Raw genomic sequence first — 26,252 nt, 5'->3', positions numbered from 1 at the left:
AGGCATTGAACCTGGCTCTCCCGAATTGTAGGCAGACACTTTACCATCTGAGCCACCAGGGAAGGTGTAATAATAACATAGAACAATTATAACAATATACTTTTATAAAAGTGTTGTGAGTCTAGTCGCTATGTAAAATATACTACTGTACTAATTGAGCGATTTTTTTTCACCCTAAGTAAACACTTACTACGCTCTGTGTCCATACCTTTTGCAGTTGGAGGTTTGACAGCAAAACTAACCCAGATTTATTTTCTCTTCTTCACATTCACCACAGATATTAGCAACCTCAGCATACATTGTTTCTTTCTCTTTTATATCAAATTGAGAACTTCGATCTTTTCACTGAAAGGTAGCACTTAATGGATTTTCTCTGGCATATGTCAATGGACAGCATCCCTCCACTTACGGTTTGGGGCCATTATTGAGTAAAGTAAGGATAACTTGGTCACAAGCCCCGTGGCATCTCAACAGTCATTGTGGTAACCGAGTGACAGACGCGTGGGATGTTCAGGACTAAGGAACGATTCACATTCTGGGCAGGAGGAAGCAGGATGGTGTGAGATTCCAATCACTCTCCTCAGAATTACCTGCAGATTAAAATGCATAAGTTGTATATTTCTGGAGTTTTCCATTTAATATTCTCGGTGACCAACTGAGGGTGACCTGAAACCACAGAGACTGACACCTGAGATCAGAGGGGATGACCTTGCCTGGTGATTGCTTTTAGGGGGAGAAAAACACTAGAAGGGGCCACTTGAAGCCACAAGTGGTTGCAAAATGGCCCATCTCTTCCCGTGTGAGGAAGCACAAGCACCACCACAACCCGAGAAAAAGACCGCCGTGTCCAAATCCAGAGGTGAGGACAATGACGATGCTGAGGTCATCTTTGTTGGAGTGGAGCACGTCAAGGAGGATGCTGAAACCTTCTTTGTCAGAGTGATTTCAACTTCAAAGCCAGTCATTTCTAATGTTTTGAACAGAGTGACCAGGGACTCATCTTCAAGAAGAATGAAGGACCACGTGAATCCGGATCCCTCCTGCAGGTGGCAACCTGCAAATCTGAGGACCCCAGCATCAGAGCCAGCTGCCGTATCACCAGTTTCTCAGTGTGTATGGGGAGGAAGAGGCAGTTCTATTATTTCGGAGCCTTCATCTAAACCTGATTGGAAAACGAGCTCGCCGGAAACTGTCCTTCACAATTCAGAATTGTTCTCTCTGCGGCCACCCTGTCTCTCTGGAGCCGTTCTGTCATTAGGAGGCAAGGATGAAAGCCCTCTTAATTCAAAGCGGTGTCCCACTTCAGATGTGAATTTTAACAGTGGGAATCCCAAAAGACCCAAACTCAGCGATGGAATCCCAGGGGGACCTGCCTCCACCATGGCCCCTCCAGGTATCTCTCCTGGAAAAACACGGTTATGACCTTGGAAGATTCCCCGACCTCACCGAGCCGTGTGCATGGTGGGGCATCATTTTCACGGACTCGCACCAATGGCCAGGCATGCTTCCGTCTTATGGATCCAGAAGGAACATGTAGTTTGTCAGGCCTGGAGAAAATGGACTTTCTGACTCTTGCACGTCAGAGCAGGACTGTTGATCCCATGAAAGTAAATCTGGGATCAAATTCACTGATGAGAGTAAATGTTATTTGATGGCTTTTACTTTGGAGCATACAAGAGACGGCACCAGAACAGAAGAGTCACACAGCCTTCAAATGCCTCAGCTGCTTGAGTCTTCTAAAATATGTCAAGTTTATGACCCACCTGAGGAACCATCTGGAGCTTGAGAGGCAGAAGGGTGACAGCTGGGAAACCCACACTACCTGCCAGCACTGCCACCGCCAGTTTCCCACCTCGTTCCAGCTGCAGTGTCGCATGGAAAGTGTCCCTGCTTCCTGGGAGCCCTCCACGGTCTGTAATATCTGTGAATTGTCCTTCAAAACAGATCAGGTTCTCTTACAGTACCTGAAGGACAGTCACAAACCTGGCAAAATGCCCTATGTCTGCCGTGTTTGCAGTTACAGATTGTCAGCTTTTGCCAATGTAGAGGCGTATTTTAGAACATGGCATGGAAACATGAACAATTTGTTTGTCTGGTTTGCCTCAAAATGTTCAAATAGGTGACATCCTTTGTAAATCACGCTTGGAAGAACTGCAACAGGAGGGTCTTTCCATGTTGCAAGTGCTGGCTACAAAGTTTGAATGTGAAGGAAAAGACCGAGCACCAAACCAAGAATCATCAGTCATTCAAACAGCCAGAGCACTTGCCAGGGTTGCCTCCTGATACAGAGGTCATGATCCAAAGTTCAGTTCAGCTGGGACTGAGAGAGACAGCATCCATCATTGTGAGGAACACTGACTCCCAAGTGCCACCCAGAAAACACACAAAAAAGATTGACTACGAGCACAAAATATTCCAGACATGCTGCAGCATGGGATCTGGCTAAAAAATTATGTTCTACCCACCTCCAGAAATTCAGAAAAGCCCCATTGAGGTTCAGCCAGCTGTACATAAAGACCCTGCCTGGCTTTTGTTGTTCAGTTGCTCAGTCGTGTCTGACTCCCTGCGACCCCATGAACTTCTGTATGCCAGGCTTCCATGTCCATCCTCATCCCCTGAAGCTTGCTCAAACTCATTCCGTTGGGTTGCTGATGCCACCCAATCATCTCATCCTCTGTCATGCCTTCTGCTGCTGCCTTCAATAGTTCCCAGGATCAAGGGTTTTGTTTTGTTTTGTTTTGTTTTCCCAATGAGTTGACTCTTCCCTTCAGGAGGCCAAAGTATTGGAGCTTCAGCATCAGTTTTTCCACTGAAGATTCAGGGTTGATTTCCCTTCGGATTGACTGGTTGGATCTCCTTGCAGTCCAAGGGACTCTCAAGAGTCTTCTCCATTCTCCAGCACCACAGTTTGAAAGGATCCATTCTTCAGCACTCAGCCTTCTTTATGGTGCAGCTCCTCCATCTGTACCTGACTCCTGGAAAAACCATAGCTTTGACTTTATGGACGTTTGTTGGGAAAGTAATGTCTCTTTCTTTTAAAACACTGCCTAGCTTTGTCACAACTTTTCTTCCAAGCAGTGAGCATCTTTTAATTTCGTGGCTGCAGTCACCATCTGCAGTGATTTTGGAGCTCAAGAAAATAAATTCTGTCACTGTTTCCATTGTTTCTTCATCTATTTTCCATGAAGTGATGAGACCTTTGCCTGTGTGAACCACAACAAACTCTGGAAAATTCTTAAAGAGATGGGAATACCAGACCATCTGACCTGCCTCCTGAGAAATCTGTATGCAGGGCAAGAAGCAACACTTAGAACTGGACATGGAACAAGCGACTGGTTCCAAATAGGGAAAGGAGCACGTCAGGATTATATACTGTTGCCCTGCTTATTTAACTTAAACGCAGAGTACATCATGAAAAACACTGGGCCGGATGAAGCACAATCTGGAATCAAGATTGCTGGAGAAACAGCGACAACCTCAGATATGCAGATGATGTCACCCTAAGGGCAGAAAGTGAAGAGCCTCTTGATGGTGGCAAAAGAGGAGAGTGAAAGACTGGCTTAAAACTCTAATTTCAAAAAACGAAAATCACAACGTCTGGTCCCATCACTTTATGGCAAAGAAATGGTGAACAATTGAAAATAACAGCACGTTTGATTTTCTTGGACTCCAAAATCACTGTGGATGGTGAATGTAGCCACAAAATTAAAGGAAGCTAGCTCCTTGGAAGAAAGCTATGGCAAACATAGACAGCATCAAAAAAGAAAAAAAAAAAAAAGCTAAGGCATCACTCTGCTGACCAAAATTCTTATAGTCAAAGCTATGGTGGTTCAGACAGTAAGGAATTCACTTGCAATGTGGGAGACCTGGGTTCATTCATGGGAAGGACATCCCTGTAGTCCGGTGGAAATACTCGGTGCTCCCAGATTAGGGCGTCCAAGTTCATTCCTTGGTCAGGGCATTAGATCCCACATACTGCAACTAAAAATACCACATGTGACAATTAAAATTCCTGCTCCCACATGCTACAATGAAGATTGAAGGGTCCTTGTGCTGGAACTAAAAACAAGCACAGCCAAGTAAATGAACAAATCTTTGAAAGAAAGAAAGAAAGAGGTATGAGAATTCCCTGTTGCTTCAGTGGTTCGGACTTGATGCTTTCACTGTCAATGGCCAGGGTTCAACACCTGGTTGTGGAACTAAGATCCCACAGCTTCTGTGGCATGACCAAACAAAACCCCAGAAAGATAACTGAGGAGTACAGAACTCCCAAAGTTTGAAAATGAAGCAATGGCACTGCACACAGGCTGAGGATAGAGTAAGGATTGCCAGGAACCCAAAGTGCAAAAGCGGCACCTCTGCAATTCACAAGCCTCTTTAATGTTGTGGTTTAGGCTTCTCCTTCTCCTGCTTCTGAACCTAAATAACTTATTGCTCCTAAGAGAAATTGTTATGGGAAAAACATTATTTGAACTGAATGATAGTGAAAATAGCAAATTTTTGAGACAGAGCTAAAGCAGTTTCATGTGTTAATATGCATCACATTTGAAAAGAAGAAAGGTTGGAAAAACAATGACCTAAGTCAGTGCTATTCACAGACCTTTCTGCAGCAGTAGAAAACATTTTCATAATTGTTACATGTATTCCCTCATAAGGGCGATCAGCTTTTCACATATATAAATGCTTATGTTTCTTTTCTTTTCAGTGAGGTGTTCTGTTTATATCCTTTATCTGTATATTCAGATGGAGTGTTCATCAGGCAGGGTTTGTTTTTTTTTTTTTTTTTGCCTTGCTGTAAGGATTAAGGGATCTTAGATCTTCAACCAGGGATTGACTCTCTGCCCCCTGCAGTGGAAGCACAAATCTCTAATAACCCGATCACTAAGGAATTCTCAATAAAATATATTTTCTATGTCCGTCTCTAATATGCCACTAGCACCAACTGGGAAACCTATTATCTTTACCTTAATTAATTTAACATTAAAAGATATGGCTAGAAGGACCAGATCTTCCTTACAAAGGAGTTTCAATTAACTTGTATACTCAGTAATTTGTGCATGTCTTCGATAGTTTCCTCAAGATGAGATTCCATGCCCCTCCCTAAATGTAGGCTGTGTTTAGCGGCTTGTTTCCAAGAACAGAATATGTCAGCAGGAAGGAGACAACTTTATAGCAGACGAACTAGTGGTAGGTCATATTGATAGTATGAATCCTTGATGGGAGATGATGAGAAAGATATTTTGCCTTGGAGGTATAGTTCTAAAATTATATAAACCCCAGGGCAATCAGGAGAAACATCCCAAACCCATATAGAGAGTCATTCTGCAAAATGCCTGTCCCTGAAGGACTCCTGAAAACTGTCAAAAGTCTTGAAAAACAAGGAAAGTTTAAGAAACTGCTATAGACCAGAGTAAGCTAAGGGAGGTATCTGTAGCTTTTTGCTCTATATTCTCATGCAGTTCAGTATCCTATATGGGACTATGAAACTAGGAAAGAACATTTGTGGAAAAACTGGTAAAATTTGAGAAAACCCTGGAACTTAGTTAAAGGTACCCTACTGAAAGTTGCTGGAATAATTGTGAAGCATAAAGGAAGTCATTTCACATACATACATTTCAGACATTGCAAGTGTTTTCTCTACACAACACCCACTTCATTTTGACTTCACGGAGATGGAAATCTGAAGTACGGCATACTTAACGGAAATCTTCGAATACAAAGGATCAATAATATTTAGACTGTGTCATCTGACTATAATACAATAATGAGAAATTGACCAAGAAACATCTTTGAAAATGCCATTCACTTGGAAAATAGAAATAACTATCTTAACACATAACATATATCTCTATGGAATTTTCATGCAAGAATCCTGGAGCAGATTGCCATTATTTTCTCCAGGGGATCCTCCTGACCCGGGATCGAACCCAGGCCTTTTGTGTCTCCTGCATTGGCTGGAAAGCGATTTACCAGTTGAGTGACCAGGGAAGCCCATGCAACATTTAGGCTTATCTTTAGAAGAGAATATTAGGATATACTCGGACGTGAATGATAATGAACAGTCTATTCACAAAAATTGTGGGACACATTTAAAGTTGTACGGAGAAACAATGGAAAGAGTAACAGACTTTATTTTCTTGGGGTCCAAAATGATTGTGGATGGTGAATGCAGCCATGAGCTTAAAAGATATGTGGCCCTTGGAAGAAAAGCTATGACAAGCCTAGACAGCCTATTAAAAAGCAGAGACATTTCTTTGCTGACAAAGTCCATCTAGTCACAGCTATGGTTTTTCCTACAGTCATGTATAGATGTGACAGCTGGACCGTAAAGAAGGTGGAGTGCCGAAGAACTGATGCTTTTGAACTGTGGTGTTGAAGACTCTCGAGAGTCCCTTGGACAGCAAGATTCAACCAGTCAATCCTAAGGGAAATCAACTCTGAATATTCACTGGAAGGACTGATGCTGAATCTGACGATCCAATAGTTTGGCCACCTGATGGGTAAAGCCAACTCATTGGAAACCACCTTGATGCTGGGAACAACTGAGGGCAGGAGAAGAAGTGGGCGGCGATGGATGAGATGTTCGGATGGTATCACAAACTCAATGGACATGAGTTTGAGTAAACTCCAGGAGACAGTGAAGGACAGGAAAGCCTGGTGTGATGCATGCAGTCCATGGCATTGCAAAGAGTCCAACATGACTGAGGGATTGAACAACAACAACAAATTAAGGTAACTTTATAGCATTAGATACAAGAGAAATGAGAGTTATAAACAGTTATCTCAAAAAGTTGTAAAGATGAGCAACAGAACAAACTTATAGCGATGTGAAGGAATGAAATTAGGAAAGAATGAAAAATGAATATAATAGAGAAGAAAATAATGTAACAAAACCAAAACTTTATCCTCCCATAGGAGATCTCAACGGTCTACTAGGAGACTTCCAGCAGCACAGGGCATTTAAAAAAGACTCTGTGAAGGGCCAAAAAAGAAATATTTTAGGCTTTGCGAATATGATCATTGGCGATTAAGTTTTCAGCCATAGACAACAACGAAAGAAACTGGCAAGTCCCTGTTCCAAATTTAAGGACTCCGAAAACTGAATTTCACACAATTTCCACGTCAGAAAATAAAAGTCTTTTCGGTTTTCCTCAGCCATTAAAAGTGTAAAGCTCTAAAATTAAAAAGAAGAAGAAGAAGAAAAAGTAAAGCTCATTCTCAGCTCACAATAGACAGTGCAAAAACAGGGGCAGGCTGCCCTGCCTTGATTGAAATGTAATTCCAAGAGGAGGGGAGCCAAGATGCACTGTAAGGTCAAGTTCCTTAAGCAAAGAACTGGCTTAAGGGAGGTCACACCTGAGGGCTGTGAGTGCCGGACACCATCACTGGACTCCCCTGGTAGACTCGGAGGCCGTTCTCAGCCCTGTGCCCAGGCGACTGTGCCATCTGTTTTTTCTTTCTTCGCGTTTGGTGAGCTGAGCAATCTTGACCCAATACTCTTGAGATTCAGATTCAGCCTGACCACGCCCACAGAGGGTGCTTTTACGGGGTGGGGGGAGGGGGTGGGTGTCCATCGCACGCGCATGCGCCCAACTCGGCCTGGCGGCCAATCAGATTGCAGGAGCCGACACCTGGCAGCCAATCATCGGAGGCAGCCCGCTCGCCTGTAGGAGGAGCTGAGGCGGCGCCCCTGACCTGAGGAGGCCTCATCCCCTCGGGCTCGCCTCCTCAGGCTTGATCCGGGAACTGCATAAGGCAGGTGAGCAGCAGGCAGTTCTGTCTCCTCCGTCAACGGGGGCTGGTAAGGACTGGAGCGTGGTTCAGCCAAAGCGGTGCCTGACGGCTAAAGGGAGGGTTTCTCGGGTCCCCACTCTCACGAAGCCTTGCTCGGTGGGGCGGCTGGTGAGGGCCCGCGGGCCCTCAAGAGGGAGCGTGCGGCAGGACCCACAGGCCTCAGGCTCCTTTCTCCCTCTCTCCTCTCTAGTCTGGGTGGGCTCAGCTCTCCAGCAGCTTTCCGGCCCGGGGGTTGGGTGGGACAAGCCAGCTCCAGGAAAGGGCCTCTTAGGCCCCTGGCCCCGGGCACCACCCCCAGCTCTCCTGTGGAACCTAATGATTTAAACACACACACACACACACAAATCTTCACGGCCCAACCTGGTCCTGCACCCAGGCTTAGTCAGGCGAGCACAGCAAAAAAAAAAAAAAAGGAAAAAAATCGATCTAGTGGCCTCTTCACTGCCCTGGTGCTTTGGTCGTTTTCCTGTTTCCTCGGCCTCTCCTCAGACTCCAGGGCTGCCCCGTCCCTGGGGGCCCCGAGATTCAGGCCTTTGGTTCGGAAGTTGGCAGATGAGGTATTTGTTTATTTGTTACTGAGAGAAGGGAGGTGGGAGGAAGAAGCTCAGGGCAAAGGAGTTCAATCACTTGGTCTGGTTGAGTGTGAGATGCCTGGTCAGCATCCATAGGGTAGGACCAGGTAGGGCCTGGGGGGATAGAATGTTCCCAGAACAGGGGACTCACCCTGGCCTTTTCCTGTGCTTGTCCCCAGGATGTGACCGTGTGCTGCCTGGGAGGTCTCAAGCGCTCAGGATTTCAGTGGGCCCCTGAGGTAAGGTGACAGACATCTTTACAACAAGGGACAAAGTTGTGGCTTTCTTACTTTGTGTTTTTCTCCTTTCATTCGTCGGCTGACACGTTGCTGTTGAGAGAGAGTATTCCTGATTGGGGATTACCTGACCCTGATTGCGGGTGCTGACTTCAGGGCCATCATGGTTTCAGGTTTGCAGCTTTCTGAGTGGCAAGCTTAAAAACAGGCAGGGTGACTTGCTTTCTCCTGCCTTCTTGAAAGAAAAAAAGTAAGAGCACCATGGATCTTAAGCTGTGTAGAGCTGACTCCTACCACTTGGTAAGGCTAAAGTGGGGCAATGCACATATCCTAAGGTTTTAGCTAGCAAAGCAAAGCAATGCAGGTGTGGGGGTTCCCTGGTGGCCTGGTGATTAGGATTTTGGGCTTTCACTGCAGTGGTCTGGATTCAGTCTCTCGTCAGGGAACTGGGACCCCACAAGCCAAACAGCATGGCCAAATGAATGAATGAATCCAGTGGTTCATTCAGAGAAAATATCCTGTGATTTAACATGTTCACGTGAGATTACTTGCTCATTTCTGTACCCTTAAGGGCTTTTCTTCATTAAGTAAGTGAACTCCATTGGATGGGGGTGAGGCACCATCTGAGTTCGTTTCATGCGAGTAAACAAGATCATAGGAAGCTCTATGCCCAGCCACTTGTGCCTACAGCTGTGTTGTATACTTATCTTGCTGGTACAGCTTTGAACTTCAGAGCATGTTTTGTTTTCGTCACAACATGTGGCTTCATAGGATATTAGTTCCCCAGCCAGGGATCGAACACAGGATCCTGGCAGTGAGAGGGCTGAGTCCTAACCAAACCACTGTACTGCCAGGCAACTCCTGTGTTTCAGTGCTTTGGATAGGGGTGTGTGTGTGTGTGTGTGTGTGTGTTTTGATTTTTGCTATATTTATAGGAGAACTGTTCTGTGTGTAAGTATGATGGGAATGGTATTAGAACTTGAAACTCAGCACAGAACCGAAACAGGAATTGTGATAAGCTACCTACCATATTTTATATGGAGAGGATAAAGAAGTACATGAGGCATGCCACAGTACTGGAACACTGGATAGTGGTAAACGACAGGGAGTGTTTGACTAAATGAGACAAAGGGACCCTTCAAGCCGGTAATAGCGCAGCATCAATGAATGATGAAAATGTACAGGGTGTGTTTTACCTGGAGGGGTTGGAGGAGGCTCAAAACATGTCACAATACAGAAAAAATGGATGGTGATAGCTGTCACATTAATTTCTTCTGGAGTGGATTAAAAACCACTTGAAGCATATCTAAGCTTACACACTGGATGGGGATATAATATTGTGTGTATTTAATGCCAGTAAGAAATAGAGGGAACAATAGAATAGGAAAGACGAGAAATCTTGCCCAGAAACTGAGAGACTGCAAGGGAATATTTCATGAGACATGGGCACAATCCAGGACAGAAGGGGTATGAACCTAGCAGAAGGAGAAAATATGATGGAGTGCTGGCAAGAGTACACGAGAAGAGCTGTACCAAAGCAAGTTCTTAATCACCTGCTGCCGCTGCTGCTGCTGCTGCTATGTCGCTTCTCTCGTGTCCAGCTCTTCGTGACCCCATGGACAGCTCACTACCAGGCTCCTCTGTCCATGGGATTTTCCAGTCAAGAATATTGGAGTGGGGTGCCATCACCTTCTCTGCTTAATCACCCACATAACCATAATGGTGTGATCACTCACGTAGAGCAGACAACCTGGGGTGTGAAGTCAAGTGGATCTTAGGCAGAAATACCACAAACAATGCTAGTCAAGATGATAGACTTGAAGCTCAGCTATTTCAAATTGTAAAAGATAATGCTGTTAAAATGCTGCACTCAAGGTGCCAGGACATTTGGAAAACTCATCAATGACCACAGGACAGGGAAATGTCAGATTCACTCTGATCCCAAAAAGGGGCATTGTGAAGGCATGCTCAAACTGCTGCACAGTCGTTCTCACTTCATATGCTGGCTGGGTAATGCTCCAAATGCCTCCATCTAGGTTTCAACAGTATGTGAACTGAGAACTTTCAAATGTACAAATTGGATTACGAAAGGCAGAGAAACCAGAGATCAAATTGCCAACATTCATTGGATCATTGAAAAAGCAGGGAGTTCCAGAAAATGACCTACTTCTGCTTCATTCACTATGCTAAGGCCTTTGACTGTGGGGGTCACAGAAACTGCAGAAAATTCTTAAAGAGGTGGGTATACTAGACCACTTTACCTGGCTCCTGAGAAACCTGTATGCAGGTCACGAAGTAACAGAATCAGACAGGAACAATGGAGTTGTTCAGAATTGGTAACGGAGTAGGTCAAGGCTGTCTTGTTGTCACGCCACTTATTTAACTTACATGCACAGTATATCACGCAAAATTTCAGACTGGATGAAGCACAAAGTGGAATCGAAATTGCTGGGAGAAACATAAATAAACTCAGACATGCCCATGACAGAAAGCAGATGAGGGATTAGAGCTCTTTGCTGAGATGAAAGTGGAGATTTAAAAGGTTGACTTAAAACTCGACATGCAATAAATTAAGATCATGTCGTCCAGTCCCACCTCTTGATAGCAAATAAATCAGGACACAATGGAAACTGTGAAAGAGTTTTATTTTCATGAGTTCCAAAACTACTGTATGTATTTGAAAGAGGATAGTTGAGGAAGCACCTGTGCATTAATCAGCACTGAAAGAACGGATGTGTGTTTTAACCCAGAGCAGTTAAGGAAGCACTGTAGTGTGTCACAGCACTGATAGAATAAATGGCGAAAAAACAGTTGTTGAGTTTCACCTCTGGGGATCAAACAAGCGCCTACTAAATGCCACAAGTTACGGCCCTGAAACCTTGGCTAATGATAAAATGCTGGGAATGTTCAACTGATGTGGACTAGTAAGCACTTGAAGCATATCACTGTACTGAATACTGGATGATGATACACTAATGAGTATGTTTTTCAGGAGAAGATGAAGCACATGAAGCACATTACAGCACTGAAGCACTGAAGGGTGGTAAACTCCAAGGAGTGACGGGCCAGGATTGACAAAGGAGCATGCGCAGTGATTCACAGTACTGAGATACAGATGTTGGAAAACTATTGAGTATTTGACACCAGGTGGACAAAGAAGCATTCGGAGCATGTCCTCTGTCAAGGCACTGAGCACTGCATGGTGATAAACTACAGAGTGTGTTTTTGCAGAGAGTGGATGAATAGGCACTTGAATCACGTCATAGCACTGAACCACTGACTTTAGTAAAGTACCGGATGTATTTTTCCAGTCTGGATGATACAGCAGTTTGTGTCACAGCTTGGAAGTGCTGGATGGTGATAAACTGCTGGTGTGTTTGATAAAGATGCACTTGAACTTGTGACAGCAGTGAAAAGCAGCAAGGGATAAGCTGGTGAGGCTATTTTACCTGGGGTGGAGAAAGATGTGGCTGAACCTCCTCTCTGAAGTGTGGATAATAAGCGACTTAGTATGTTTGACCTGGGTGGATGGAGAAACACTGAAAGCATGTCACAGCAGTGCAACACTGGATAGAGATACACAACAGGATGTGTTTGACCCAGGGTGCATGAAGAATAACTCGAGGTGTCACTGCACTGAAGCAGTAGACGATGATAATCTATTGGATATGTTCAGCCAGTAATCAATGAAGAAGCACATGGAATGGCACTACATTGTGATAAACACCTGCTTATATTTGACCAGTGTGGATGAAGACGTTCCTGAAGCATGTCCAATCTTTGCAACCCTGGATGCTGATATGTTCCCATCAAGCAATGTGTCTCTTTCATATGAGGTGTAAAAGCAGGCACTTAGAGCATGTCACAGGGCCTCTCCTGGTGGTCCAGCGGTTAAGCATCCACCTTGTAGTGTAGGGGATGAAGGTTCAATCCCCGATTGGGAAAGTAACATTCCATATGCTACAGAGTAACTAAAACTGCATAGCTGCAAATACTGTAGAACTCACACTCCTGAGACTTCATGCCATGGTTAGAGTTGGCTTGTCTCAGGGACTATCTTACGTGACACAACTAAGACCCAGCACAGCCAACTACATAAATGAAGAAGAATCACGTCTCAGGTGAAACACTGGTGACAAACTGCTGAGTGTGCTTTAACTGGAGGAAATGAAGAAACGCTTGAATCATCTCTCTGCACTGAAACATGGGATAGTGATAAGCTACTGGGTACGTTTGACATGGGGTGCATGAAAAAGACTTGTGGGATGTTCCGCAGTTAAAACATTGGATGATGATAATCTACTGAGTGTGTTAGACCTGGAGTGGATAGAAGCCCGTCACAAAATGAAACACTAAGGGTGGTAAACTACTGTTGTGTTTAACTAGGGGAGGATGAAGAAACACTGAACCTGTCACAGCACTGAATACTAGATATGTTTGTCCCGGAGTGAGTTGAACAAGCACTCGAAACAGGTTACAGAACTGAGAGAAACACTGGATGGTGGTAAGCGACACAGAGTGATGACCAGAGATGAAGAAGCAATGGGAACATGTCATGACAGTGAAACACTAGCTGATGATGAACAGTATTATCAGTGGCAAGATGCCTGCTCCAGAGTTCCGGTTCAAGACGCAGCATGTTTGCACTAGAATGCGGGCTTAGTAAGTTTGTGATGCCTCCCCTAAAGTGCAAATTCAGCAGTTACCACAGCCTACCCTGGATCGTGATGTCAGAAGGGGTAAAAGGAGAGCTGGAGACGGCAAGCTCAGAATGTGCACGACGTGCACTAGAATGAGGGCTCCTTGGTGGCTGATGCATGCATTAGATTGCAAGTTCAGAAGTTGTGACACGGGTATCCCATATCACCCATGTTGTAAAACCTCACACTGGTCTTCTATTTTTTGCATATGGTACCGTACCCATTTAAATGCGCTTTTCTCAAGGCATCCCACCTTCACCTCCCACTGAGTCAAACGTCTGTTCTTAAGATCCTTGTCTCTTCTCCTTGCCTGCGTAGAGCCCATCTTTCTAAATTCCACATCTGTGCATTAATATACAGTTTTGTCTCTCTCTTTCTTAGTTCCTTCATTCTGTGTAATAGGTTTTATGCTCTTCCCACTCATTAGAACTGACTCAAATGCATGACTTCTTATACCTGAGTAATACTTCATATGTATATGTAGCAAAACTTCCTTAACCATACATCTGCTGATGGACCTCGTGGTCACTTTCACATCCGTGGTATTGCAAACAGTGCTTCAATAAACATTGGAGTACTGTGTCTTACCATTCTCCTTTCCTTGAAGTTTATGCCTAAGAGCGGGATCGCTGGGTCATATGGTATTTCTCTTTCCAACTTTCTAAGGAGTCTCCATAATGGTTGTATCAGTTTGCATTCCCATCCACAGTGTAAAAAGGTTTCCTTTTCTCCACACCCTGTCCAGCAGTTATACTGTAGACATTTTAATGATGGCCAATCTGACCAGTGTGAAATGATACCTCAATGTGGTTTTGATTTGCATTTCTCTTATAATGAGTGATGCTGAGCAACGTTTCTGTGTCTCTTAGTAATCTGTATATCTTCTTTGCAGAGGGCTTTTACCTATGTTTTGATTGGTGGTTTGTTTTACTGAGTAGTATTTGTAGCTGAGTATTGAGATGCGTGAGCAGCTTGCACATTTTGGAGACGAATTTTTTGTTAGCTTTTCAGTTGCTATTCAGTTCAGTTCAGTTCAGTCGCTCAGTCGTGTCCGTCTCTTTGCGACGCCATGAATCGCAGGACGCCAGGCCTCCCTGTCCATCGCCAACTCCCAGAGTTCACTCAGAGTTGCTATTATTTTCTCCCAATTCTGAAGCTACATATTCACCTTTATTATAGTTTCCTTCATTGTACAAAAGCTATAGAGTTTAATTGGGTTCCTTTTTAAAACTAATTTTTATTTCCTTTAGGCATTGGGCCACAGAGGATCTTGCTGTGACTTATTTTGTGGTGGTTATACCTATATTGTACTCTGAGGGTGGTATATTTTCTGGTCTTACTTTTCCACATATAATCCATTTTGAGTTCATTTTTGAACATGATGTTAGATAGCGTTCTAGCTTCCACACAGAGCTGTCCAGTTTTCCCATAACACTTTTTTGAAGAAAATGTCTTTTTCTGTTGTGCATTTTTGCCTGCATCATCAAAGATAATAGGGGCAGGAATCTATCATTGGACTTCATATTTTTTTTTTCCATTGGTCTATATTTCTTGTTTGTGCAAGTTTCATACTCTCTTGATATCTTTGTAGTGTAGTCTGAAGCTAGAAAATTTGACTCCTCTCGTTCCATTCTTCTTTCTCAAAACTGCTTTGGCTCTTCGAGGTCTTATGTGTTTCCATGCAAATCGTAAAATAATTTGTTCTAGTTTATGAAAAATACTGTCGGTAGTTTGAGAGGTATTGTATTGAATCTATTGATTGTTTTGGCTGGTATATTGATTTTAACTCTATCAGTTAGTCCAATCCAAGAACATGATATCTGTCTCCATCTATATATGTTTTGATTTTGTTTTCCTGTGGTTGATATCTGATCAAACAACATTGTGATCAGAAATTATGCTTGCACATATTACAATATCTTGAAGTTTATTAAGGTTAGATGTGATCTAACCTTGGGTGTGATCTGTCCTAAGATAATGTTCCATTTGCACGTGAGAAAAAGGAGGAAAGAAGGAAAAACAGGTGAAATCTGTTCTTTGGCGGTGGGATGACCTGTAGATATCAATTAGCTCAAACTGGTCTAATGTATCTTCTAAAACCTGAGTTTCCCTTACTTCATTTTCTGTCTGGATGATCTGTTCATGTTATGAGTGAAGTATTAAAATCACCCAATACTATTGGTTAGTGTCTATTTCTGCTCTACTAGTTGTTGGCATTTGCCTCTTGTATTGTGGTGCTCCTATATTGGGTGCATGTAGCTTCTTCTTGGATTGATACCTTGAATGTTCTGTAATGCAACCTTCTTTGTCTCCTATAGTGGTCTTTAGGTAAAGTCCATTTATCTGATATGAATATCGCTCCTCCCACTTTTGCTCTCCATTTTCACAAGATAGCTTTTTCCTGGCCATCACTTTCAGGCTGTATGTGTCCCTAGGTATGAGGTGGTTTTCTTGCAGACAGTACATTCTTGTATGCATTCACCCAGTCTTTGCCTTTTCGTTGGAGCATTTAGCCCATTTCTGTTTAAGGTAGTTGTTGATAAGTATGATCTTCTTACCATTTACTATATATTTTGTGGCTTTGTTTTTATAAGCTTTTCTGTTTCCTATCTAGAGAAGACCCTTAAGCGATTGCTGAAGTGCTGGTTTGGTGGTTCTGAACACTAACTGCTTTTGCTTGTCTGTAAAGCTCTTGTTTTGTCTTTTGAATGAGAATACTATCCTTGTTGGATAGAGTAATTTTGGCTTTAGGCTTTTGCCTTTCAGCACTTTAGGTACATCCTGTCATTCCCTTCTAAGCTGAAGAGTTTCTATTTTAAGATCAGCTGTTATCCTTATGGGGATTCCCTTCTATGTTATTTGTTGTGATTCCTTTGTTACCTTGAATATTTGTTCATTGTGTATATTTATTTGTTTGTTTTCATTTTGATTAATGTGTGTTTTGACATGTTGTGTCTTGGTTTTCCCCCTATGGGACACACTGGGATTTTTCATCTTAAGTGTCTGTTTTGTTTTTTGGTTTTTTTTTTCCCATTTCAGGGATGTTATTAACTATTTCCTCCTCAAATATTTTCTCATGCCCTTTCCTTTTGTCTTCCTTCTCTCATGAACCTATGATTTAAATATGGGGGCATTTAACATTGTCCCATAGGTCTCTGTGATTGTCTTCATTTCTCTCTTTCTTTTTTTTTTCCTGCTCTGCTTCATTTATTTCCCATATCTGATCTTCCAGCTCACTTAGTCTTTCTTCTGCCTCAGTTGCAGTACTGTTCCTGTTGTCCAGAGTGATTTCTATCTCAGTTATTTCATCGCTCATTATTGATTGACTACTCATGATTTCTTCCAGGTCCATTTAAAACACCCCTTTCATCTTCTCAATCCATGCCTGAAATCTATTTATCTGTAGATCCATTTGTTTCCAAGACATTGACTATTATTGTGCTGAACTGTTTTTCCTGTAGACTTCCTACCTCCTCCTCTTTCACTGGTTTGTTGATTTTCATTGTATTCCTTCATCTGCTTGATATGTCTCCGCCTTTTCATGTTGTTTCGATGACTGTCTTCGAGGTCTATTTTCTGCACACTGGAGGGCCATCATTGCTATTAATTGGGTGGTCTCCTCCAAGTGAATGTGGTGGGACCAGTGGCTTGTGTAAGTTTTCTTGTTGAGAGAACATTTTGTTGCTGTTGTTAAAGAAGATGGCTGTTGATCTCACTTGTTCTGAGAGTCCATGCAGTGTCCATTAGGGAATTAGCGGCTCTATTATGGCTTCGATTCCAGATGAGCTATTTCAAATCCTCAAACCCGATGCTGTGAACATGATGTACTCAATAAGACAAGAAATTTGAAAATCTCAGCTGTGTCTCAGTTGGAAATGGTCAGTTGTCATTCCAGTCTCGAAAAAGGCAATGCCAACGAATGCTCAAACTACCATGCAATTTTACTCATCTCACATGCAAACAAAGAAATGCTCAAAATTCTCCAAGCCAGGCTTCAGCAATATGTGAACCATGAACTTCCAGATATTCAATCTTGTTTTAGAAAATACAGAGGAACGAAAGATCAAATTCCCAACATCTGCTGGATCTTCACAAAAAAGCAAGCAAGTTCCAGAAAAACCTCTAGTTCTGCTTTACTGAGTATGCCAAAGCCTTTGAGTGTACGGATCAAAATAAACTGTGGAAAATTCTGAAAGAGACGGTAGTACCTCACCACCGGATCTGCCTCTTGAGAAGCCTGTATGCAGTTCAGGAAGCAACAGAACTGGACATTGAATAACAGACTGGTTCCAAATACGAAAAGCAGCACCTCAAGGGTACATATTGTCACCCTGCTTATTTAACTTCTATGCAGAGAAATGTTTGGCTGGAAGAAATGCAAACGGGAATCAAGACTGCCAGGAGAAATGTCAAAAACTTCAGATATGTAGATGACACCCCCCTTATGACAGAAACTAAAGAGGAACTGAAGAGTCTCTTGATGAAAGTGAAAGAGGAAAGTGAAGAAGTAGGCTTAAAGCTCTACATTAGGAAACCTGAGATGGCATCCTGTCCCATCACTTCATGACAAATAGATGGGAAAACAGTGGAAATGGTGGCAGACTGTTTTTTTTTTTTTTTCTTGGGTGGGGGGAGGCTCCAAAATCACTGAAGATAGTGACTGCAGCCATGAAATGAAAAGACGCTTACTCTTCCTAGACAGCATAACACAAGACCAGAGGCTGACTGCAGCTCACATCATGAAATCTGTATTGCCAAATTCAGACTTAAATTGAAGAAAGGAGGAAAAAACCACTAAACCATTCAGGAATGACCTATCTCAAATCCCTTATGATTACACAGTGTAAGGGAGAAATAAATGTAAGGGACTAGATCTGATAGAATGCCTGATGAACTATGGACGGAGGTTCATGACATTGTACAGGAGACAGGGATCAAGACCATTCCCAAGAAAAAAAGACACGCAAAAAGGCAAAATGGCTGCTGGAGCAGGCCTTACAATTAGCTGTGAAATGAAGAGAAACGAAGCGAAAGGAGAGGAGGAAAGATATACCGATCTGAACACAGAGTTCCAAGGAGAGAGAAGAATGCCTTCCTCGGTGATCAGTGCCAAGAAATAAAGCAAAGCAATAAAGCAAAGCAATAGAATGGGGAAGACTAAAGATTTCTTCAAGAAAACCGGAGATACCAAGGGGGCATTTCATGCAAAGATGGGCACTATTAAGGACATAAATGGTATGGACCTAACAGAAGCAATAGACATGAAGACGAGGTGGCAAAGAACACACAGAAGAACTGTACATCAAAGATCTTCACAACCCAAATAATCATGACGATGTGATCACTCACCTACATCCAGACACCTTGGGATGTGAAGTCAAGTGGGCCTTAAGAAGCATCACTATGAACAAAGTGAGTGGAAATGATGGAATTCCAGTTGAGCTATTTGAAATCCTAAACGATTATGCTGCGGAAGTGCTTCACTCAATATGTCAGCAAATTTAAAAAACTAAGCAGCAGCTCAGGACTGGGAAAGGTCAGTTTTCATTCCAATCCCAAACAAAGGCAATGCCAAAGAATGCTCAAACTACTGCACAATTGCACTCATCTCACACGCTAGTAGAGTAATGCACAAAAATATCCAAGCCAAGCTTCAGCAATACACGAACCATAAACTTCCAGATGTTCAAGCTGGTTTTGGACAAGTCAGAGGAACCAGAGGTCAAATGAGTGTATGCACCACTACTTCTGATGATGCATGCAGCAACTACTGAGGTTGAAATCACGAGTTTGCATTCTGCTTTTACTAAGAATTGAATTAGGACAGGTGCACTAGTTAGCTTGCACTCTGGCACATGCATTACAACTCTAGAGCATAAGTATCACAACCAAGTGCGTCTGCACTCCGGACCTGGCATGCGGTAACGACTGAAAATGCAAGAAGCTTTTCACAGTTACTGACCCCTGATTTGAAACCACTGCTGCTGCTGCTAACTCACTTCAGTCGTGTCTGACTCTGTGTGACCACATAGGTACCAGCCCACCAGGCTCCCCTGTCCCTGGGATTCTTGGGGCAAGAATACTGGAGTGCGTTGCCACTTCCTTCTCCAATGCATGCATGCATGCTACGTTGCCTTAGTCTTATCCGACTCCGTGCGAACCTATGGACAGTAGCCCAGGACGCCCCTCTGTCCACGGGATTCTCCAGGCAAGAATGTTTGGGTGGATTGCCATTTCCTTCTCTTATGTCAAACCACACATGCTACAAACACTGAGCTTGCCCTCTGAAATACGCGCTTGTCGATACTGAGGCCGCCATCTACAGAACGCTCCCAGGAACTACTTAGTTTCCAATCTGGATCACCCTTTCTGCCACTATTGAGACTATTAACAAGCTTCAGAACAAGTGCATTGCTGTCACTGAGACTGCACAGTAGAGCATACATCCCATCACTCCTAAACCCGGGTTCTTTAGGATATGGCCTGCCACTACTGAGCCTGTCCCTAAAACATGCCTGTTGTAAACTCACATACACTTTTGGTGTATTACGCTCTGGATTCTGCATCCCTGCACTACTGAAATTGCCTTCCAGAACAAGAGTTCATCACCAGCTGAACTTTCACTCTGAAGCATGAACATCACAATCATCAGCTTGTTGCTTTATAGGTAAGTCAGGCCACTACTCAACCTGCACTGTAGTTCAGGTGTGCCTAAATAGTTACTGAACTTGCACTCTGAAGTCTCCTTCTGGACACAACTGGGCCACCACTCCTGTAGACCGAGTGAGTTTAAACACTGGAGGACATGGTACGCCTCTCCTGAGCATGAGCTCAAGTGCAGGCATCCGGGCTCTGCTGACAACATTCTCTAGTTGCACACATGCCAAAGTAACTGAACGTGCAGCTGGGGGTACAGATCTCATGAATACAGAGTGAGCACATTTCATCATGGGTTTTGCACTTCTGAGGTTTACTCAGAAGCATATCTTCCATCGTGACTGCGTGTGCCTTCAAGAGCCAATGTTCTGACACTACGGAGACTGTGCTGTAGAGTAAGAATGCCTGAACTACACAACTGCACACTGAATCATGCATCCCAGCAGTATAAATCCTAGCACTACAGCACACTTGTCACTTCGGAGTCCTTACACTAAGCAGGCATGGCACAGCTAGTGAGCACGTGGTCTAGAGCATATGTGTGGCCATTACTAATTTCAGACTCGGAAGCCTGTGTCTTGCCACTTGTAAGCCCAGGCCCCCAAACATTCATGTTTCAGCTACTGATATTGCACCCTGGTACACTCCTTTATCACTGCTGAGCCTGCGTTACAGAGCATGAGTTCCACTACTACTAATCTTGCTCGATGGCCTGGGTGCTTAAACCTGTGAGCCTACACTCTGCAGCTGAAAATTGCCAATGACGTGGCTTGCCCTCTGTTGCATATTTTCCCCACGCTTCTTCCTGCACTCTGGAGGACCTACTCCAGGAGGCTGCTTTCTAAAACACATATCATCTCCACGAGTGAACCGTCATTCTAGATCAACTGTGTGACCACTAGTGACCTTGAATTCTGAAGTGTTATATTACCTTCCTTGAGGTATTGCTCGAGAAGGTGTGTGCAACAATTACCCCCGTGACATTTTATACCAGCCATTTTGCTGCTAGTCACCCAGCACTCTAGACTGTGCAAGCTGTGAGCAGTGTACCTGTATATCTGTGGATGACGTGCCACCACTACAGACCTGGTGTATACTTCATATGTCCTGCCTCAGTTGATCGTGCGCCACCATACACGTATGCCACAACCCTTGCACTTGCACTGTTGAGGGCTTGTCTTCCCGCTACTGAGCTTGTGTGGCACAGCAGGTATATCACATTTTCTGAATTTGATCTCTGGGTATGCAACCAAAAATAAAAACCCAGCTTTCAAGAGAAATGTCCCTCTGCAGTCTGCACTCTTGAGCAAGGGCACTGCAACTCCTGAGAGAACACTCTGAAGCACATGTAGAGCAGGCATGCTGCGTCTGCTGAACTTAGCTCTTCAGCATGCCTCTCAACAGTGAAACACACTTTAGGCATACCCTTCTTAATACAGACCCATGATCTAGAGCAGGCATGCTTCACATCCTGAATCTTGGCTTTCGAGAACACGTGCTTCATCTCCTGAGATGGTGCTTTTGCGGATTCTCCCCACCGCTACTAAGACTGTGCTCTAGAGAGGGTGTGACACTTTGGAGCCTGCATGCCTCACTACTGCGTCTCTGCTCTAGCCTGGAAGTACTGAAACAGCTTAGCTCGCAATCCGGAGCACACGTTCTGCCACTAGTGTGCTTGCACTTTAGAGCAGGCTGTCTGAAGCCATCCCATTGGCACTGGCAACATGCATCCAGCCACTGCTGAATGCATACTAGAGCACAGTTCCTGCCACTATTGAGCATGTGCTCTACCACAAGATGTCTAAAACTGTTCAGTTGCATTGCGGAGCATACCTCTTTCCACAACTGAACTTGCATTCTAGAGCAAATGGTACACCAACACTGACCTTGTGCTCTAGTATTGGCACACCATACATAATTTTCTTAACATTTGAAGCATATGTCTGGCCAACACTAAATCCACGCTTTATATCAGCTGTGCTAAAACCACTGAGCTCGCCCTCAAGAGTATATCTGAACTCACATTTTATAGCACACCTACTACCACGGTGGATCCTGTGCTCTAAAACTCTCGTGAGATGAGAGAACAAGATGGTGGAGCTATAAGTGGATGTGGAGTACATCTCTCCATGGATACATCAGGCATACACCTTCAGACACAGAAGAGTAATCAGAACATTACCGGAAAGTAGACAGGAGTACCTGACAAGTGGAAAATAATATATAGAACCACGCAAAACTCAGTCGGGGGAAAGAACTGGGGGAAAAATCAGGAGTGTTAGTAGGACTGGATCTGCCCTGAGTGGGGGAAGGAACTGAAGCTGAGGTCCAATCCCACATTGGGTCAATCGTCTGAATTGTAAACTAGACATTTAAAGCTGAGAGTGAAACAGCTGATCTGTGGAAAGCTGGGTGCAATGAGAATCAGAGGGTCCTTGCTGCAGCCGTATATACCCCGTACAAGGACATCCGTCCCCTGAAAGGCCCCGTGGCTGGCAGCTGCAGTTTAGGGACTTTGCGGCAATTCATGGGGAGGGCTGCTGTTTCCTGGGGAGAGACGGAGAGAGGGGGTTTGAAGGAGGACACTGTGGTAGGGTATGCCTGTGGAGGAAAGCCAGGCAGCCATGAAAGCGAGGCAATAACACCGAGTCACATGTCGGGGGTCGAGCAATCACCATAGCCTCTCTCTCCCCACATGCTAGCATCAGCAGTTACTACAATAGTGAGGCTGACCCATCAAATGCTGAACACACTGAAATGCAGAGCAGGACACCACGCAGGGTCCTCCTTTAAGTGCCTGATGCACCATACTAGAGTAGAATCCCACTCAGGATGCTCCTTTAAGTGTCGGATGCACTGATTTACACAGGAGGACCCCAGCCAGGAAATTCGCTCTATGTGCTGACCCATTGAACGACAGAGAAGGATCCCAGGCACGGAAGCCTTCTGAGTGGCCGAATAGGTGGAACTAGGGAGAAGACTGGCCAAAGACGCCTTCTTATCACCGGGTACAAGGGCTCAAAAAAAAAAAAAAGGCTGTGATAGGGCCATAACTCCTGTGGTGTAGTCAGTCTGTGTCCCTGCACCCTTCCCGTTTGACACCACCTGCGCCCCTCAAAGCCAAGCAGCTGCTCCACTTTCACAGTTAACTCTCATTGGAAAAAAGCTGCTGCAGGTTTAAAAAAAAAAATCGTGCAACTATTTGCACAGGATTGCTTCAGTCCTGTCTAACTCTGTGTGGAACACATTTCACCACTAGAGAGAGGAAGCTCTAAAATGCATATACTGGAACAACTGATCTTTTCCAGTCTTGTAGCCACTGCTGAGTTTTCCAAATTTGCTTGCATCTTGAGATCAGCACTTTCATAGCACTATCTATTAGGATTTGAAATCACTCAAGTGGAGTTCTCTATCTCCACTAGCTTTGTTTCTATTGATCATTCTTTCAGCCCGTTTGACCTCACATTCCAGGATGTTTGGCTCTAGGTGAGTGATTAGATCATGATGATTATCTGGATCATGGAGATCTTTTCTGCATAGTTCTTCAATCTTTGTGGTATAGATTTTTGCTACCTGTTCTTAACATCTTTTGCTTCTGTTCAGTCCATACAATCTCTGTCCTTTATTGTGTCCACCTTTGCATGAAATGTTCCCTTGGTATCTCTAATTTTCTTCAAGAGATCTCTACTCTTTCCCATTCTGTTGCTTTCCTCTAATTTTTGCACTCATCACCGAGGAAGGCTTTCTTATCGCTCTTTGCTATTCTTTGGTACACTGAATTCATATGGGTATATCTTCCCTTTTCTCCTTTGCCTTTTGCTTCTATTCCTTTCTCAGTTATTTGTAAGGCCTCCTCAGACAACCATTTTGCCTTTTTGCATTCATTTTCTTGGGGATGGTCTTCATCACTGCCTCCTCTACAATGTCATGAACCTCCATATGTAGTTCTTCAAACACTCTATTATACCTAATCCCTTAAATATTTTCTCATGTCCACTGTACAATCATAAGGGATCTGATTTAGGTCAAACCTGAATCATCGAGTGGTCTTCCCTACTGTCTTCAACTTAAGTCGAAGTCTATAGCAAATACTGAGCTTCCACTCTGAACCTTCCTTCTTACAAGAATTTGTCCACCATTTTAGAGCACTTTTGCTGCATCTCTTTATCTTCACTCTGAAACATACGTACCGTCACTCCTGAAAGGATGCTCAAGCGCATGCATTTAACTCCAACTCAGCCTACGCTCCACAGTAGTCATGCCGATCTACTAAGCTTGCATTCTGCCGCATGCGTCTTTCACTATTTAGACTATGATACTGAGGTCATGCTGCAACTGCATAGTTGCAATCTCAAGCTTACCTTCTTCGACTTTCAGCTTTTATACCAGCACACATGTTCTGCCCCTTCTAAGCCCGCTTTCTTGAAGAGATATGAAACAACTGTTGAGGTTGTATTCTGGAGCATGTCCCTGCTATTTCTGAATGCATTCTTTTTGTATTTCTTCATATTTCTTTTAAAAAATGATTTATTTTAATTGGAATAGAATTACTGTGTATTACTGTGATGGTTTTTGACATATACATCAACATGAATCAGCCGCATGGATACATGTGTCCCCCATCCTCAGCACAACTCAAACATCTCTTGTTACCGCATGCTTCTGGGTTCGTCCACAGCACAAGAGTTGGATGCATCTTTCATGCACTGAACTTGCACTGGTCATCTCTTTTATGTATGGTAATGTACCTGTTTCAATACTGTTTTCTCAAATCATCCCATCCTTGAAATCTCCCATTGAGTCTCAGAGTCTGTTCTTTATATGTGGATCTTTTTTACTAGCCTTCATGCAGAATCATTGTTACTGTCTTCCTAAATCCCGTTTATACGCATTAATAAACAACATTTTCCTTTCTCTTTCTAACTTTTTTTTTTTTTGCTCTGAATAATAGGCTGCAGGTTGAACTGCCCCACTAAAAGAGACACAAATATATGTTTTTCTGTAGCTAAGTAATATTCTATTTGAATATATCGCACAACTTCCTTATATTTTCATCTGCTGATGTGCATCTAGATTACGTGCATGTCATAGCTTTCGGAAACAGAATGTAATAAACATTGGGGCACCTGTGTCTCTTTTGATAGTAATCCCCTCTGGGTATATGCCAAGAAGGGGGGTTGTTCAGTCATATGACAGTTGTAGTCCAACTTTCTCAAGGAATCACCAAACTGTTCTGCATACAGGTTGTACCAGTTTGTGTTACCACTAGCAGTTTATTAGGGTTAGCTTTTCTCCACAGCCTCCCCAGGATTTCGTGCTTGTAGAATTTCTGGTGATGGCCACTCTGAACCATGTGGTATGACTACACATTCAATTTTAATTTTTGTTTCTCTAATGATGAATGATTTTAAACATATTTCATGTGTTTGTTAGCCATCTGTATGTCTTCTTTAAAGACACGTCTGTTTAGGGATTTTGCCCCCTTTTAGTGATGCTGTGAAAGTGCGTCACTCAATATGGCAGCACATTTGGAAAACTCACCAGCGGCTAAAGGGCTGGAAAAGGTCAGTTTTCATTCCAATCCCAAAGAAAGGCAGAGCTAAAGAATGCTCAAATCACGGCACAATTGCATCCATCTCACACGCTAGTAAAGTACTGCTCAAAATTCCCCAAGCCAGGCTTCAGTAATACATGAACCATGAACTGCCAGATGTTCGAGCTGGTTTTACAAAAGGCTGAGGCACCAGAGATCAAAATGCCAACATTAGCTGGATCATTGACAAAGCAAGAGAGTTCCAGAATAACATCTATTTCTGCCTTATTGACTATGCCAAAGTCTTTGACTCTGTGGATCCCAATAAACTGTGGAAAATTCCGAAAGCGATGGGGATAGCAGACCACCTGACCTGCCTCTTGAGAAACCTATATGCAGGTCAGGAAGCAGCAGTTAGAACAGGACATGGAACTACAGACTGGTTATAAATAGGAAAACTAGTCCGTCACGGCTATGTATTGTCACTCTGCTTGTTTAATATATATGCAGAGTATATCACGAGAAATACTGGAAATACTGGGCTGGAAGAAGCACAAGCTGGAACAAAGACTGCCGGGAGAAATATCAATCACCTGAGATATGCAGATGACACCACCCTTAAGGCAGAAAGTGAAGAGGAACTAAAAAGCTTCTTGATGAAACTGAAAGAGGAGAGTGAAAATGTTGCCTGAAAGCTCAAAATACCAGAAAAGTAAGATCATGGCATCTGGTCGCATGACTTCATGGGAAATAGATGGGG

The 26,252-nt window shown here is 43.5% G+C and overlaps 1 pseudogene; it reads left to right on the top strand.

Annotated features, from left to right (window-relative positions):
- The first annotated feature begins 780 nt into the window (after positions 1-780).
- On the top strand, positions 781-2,493 carry LOC138431458 (zinc finger protein 280A-like; annotated as a pseudogene).
- The last annotated feature ends 23,759 nt before the right edge of the window (positions 2,494-26,252 follow it).

The sequence above is a fragment of the Ovis canadensis genome, chromosome Y (assembly GCF_042477335.2).
Source record: "Ovis canadensis isolate MfBH-ARS-UI-01 breed Bighorn chromosome Y, ARS-UI_OviCan_v2, whole genome shotgun sequence".
Taxonomy (NCBI): domain Eukaryota; kingdom Metazoa; phylum Chordata; class Mammalia; order Artiodactyla; family Bovidae; genus Ovis; species Ovis canadensis.
Note: the sequence above shows the minus strand (reverse complement) of the source record. Positions and strands in the feature narration are given on the sequence as shown.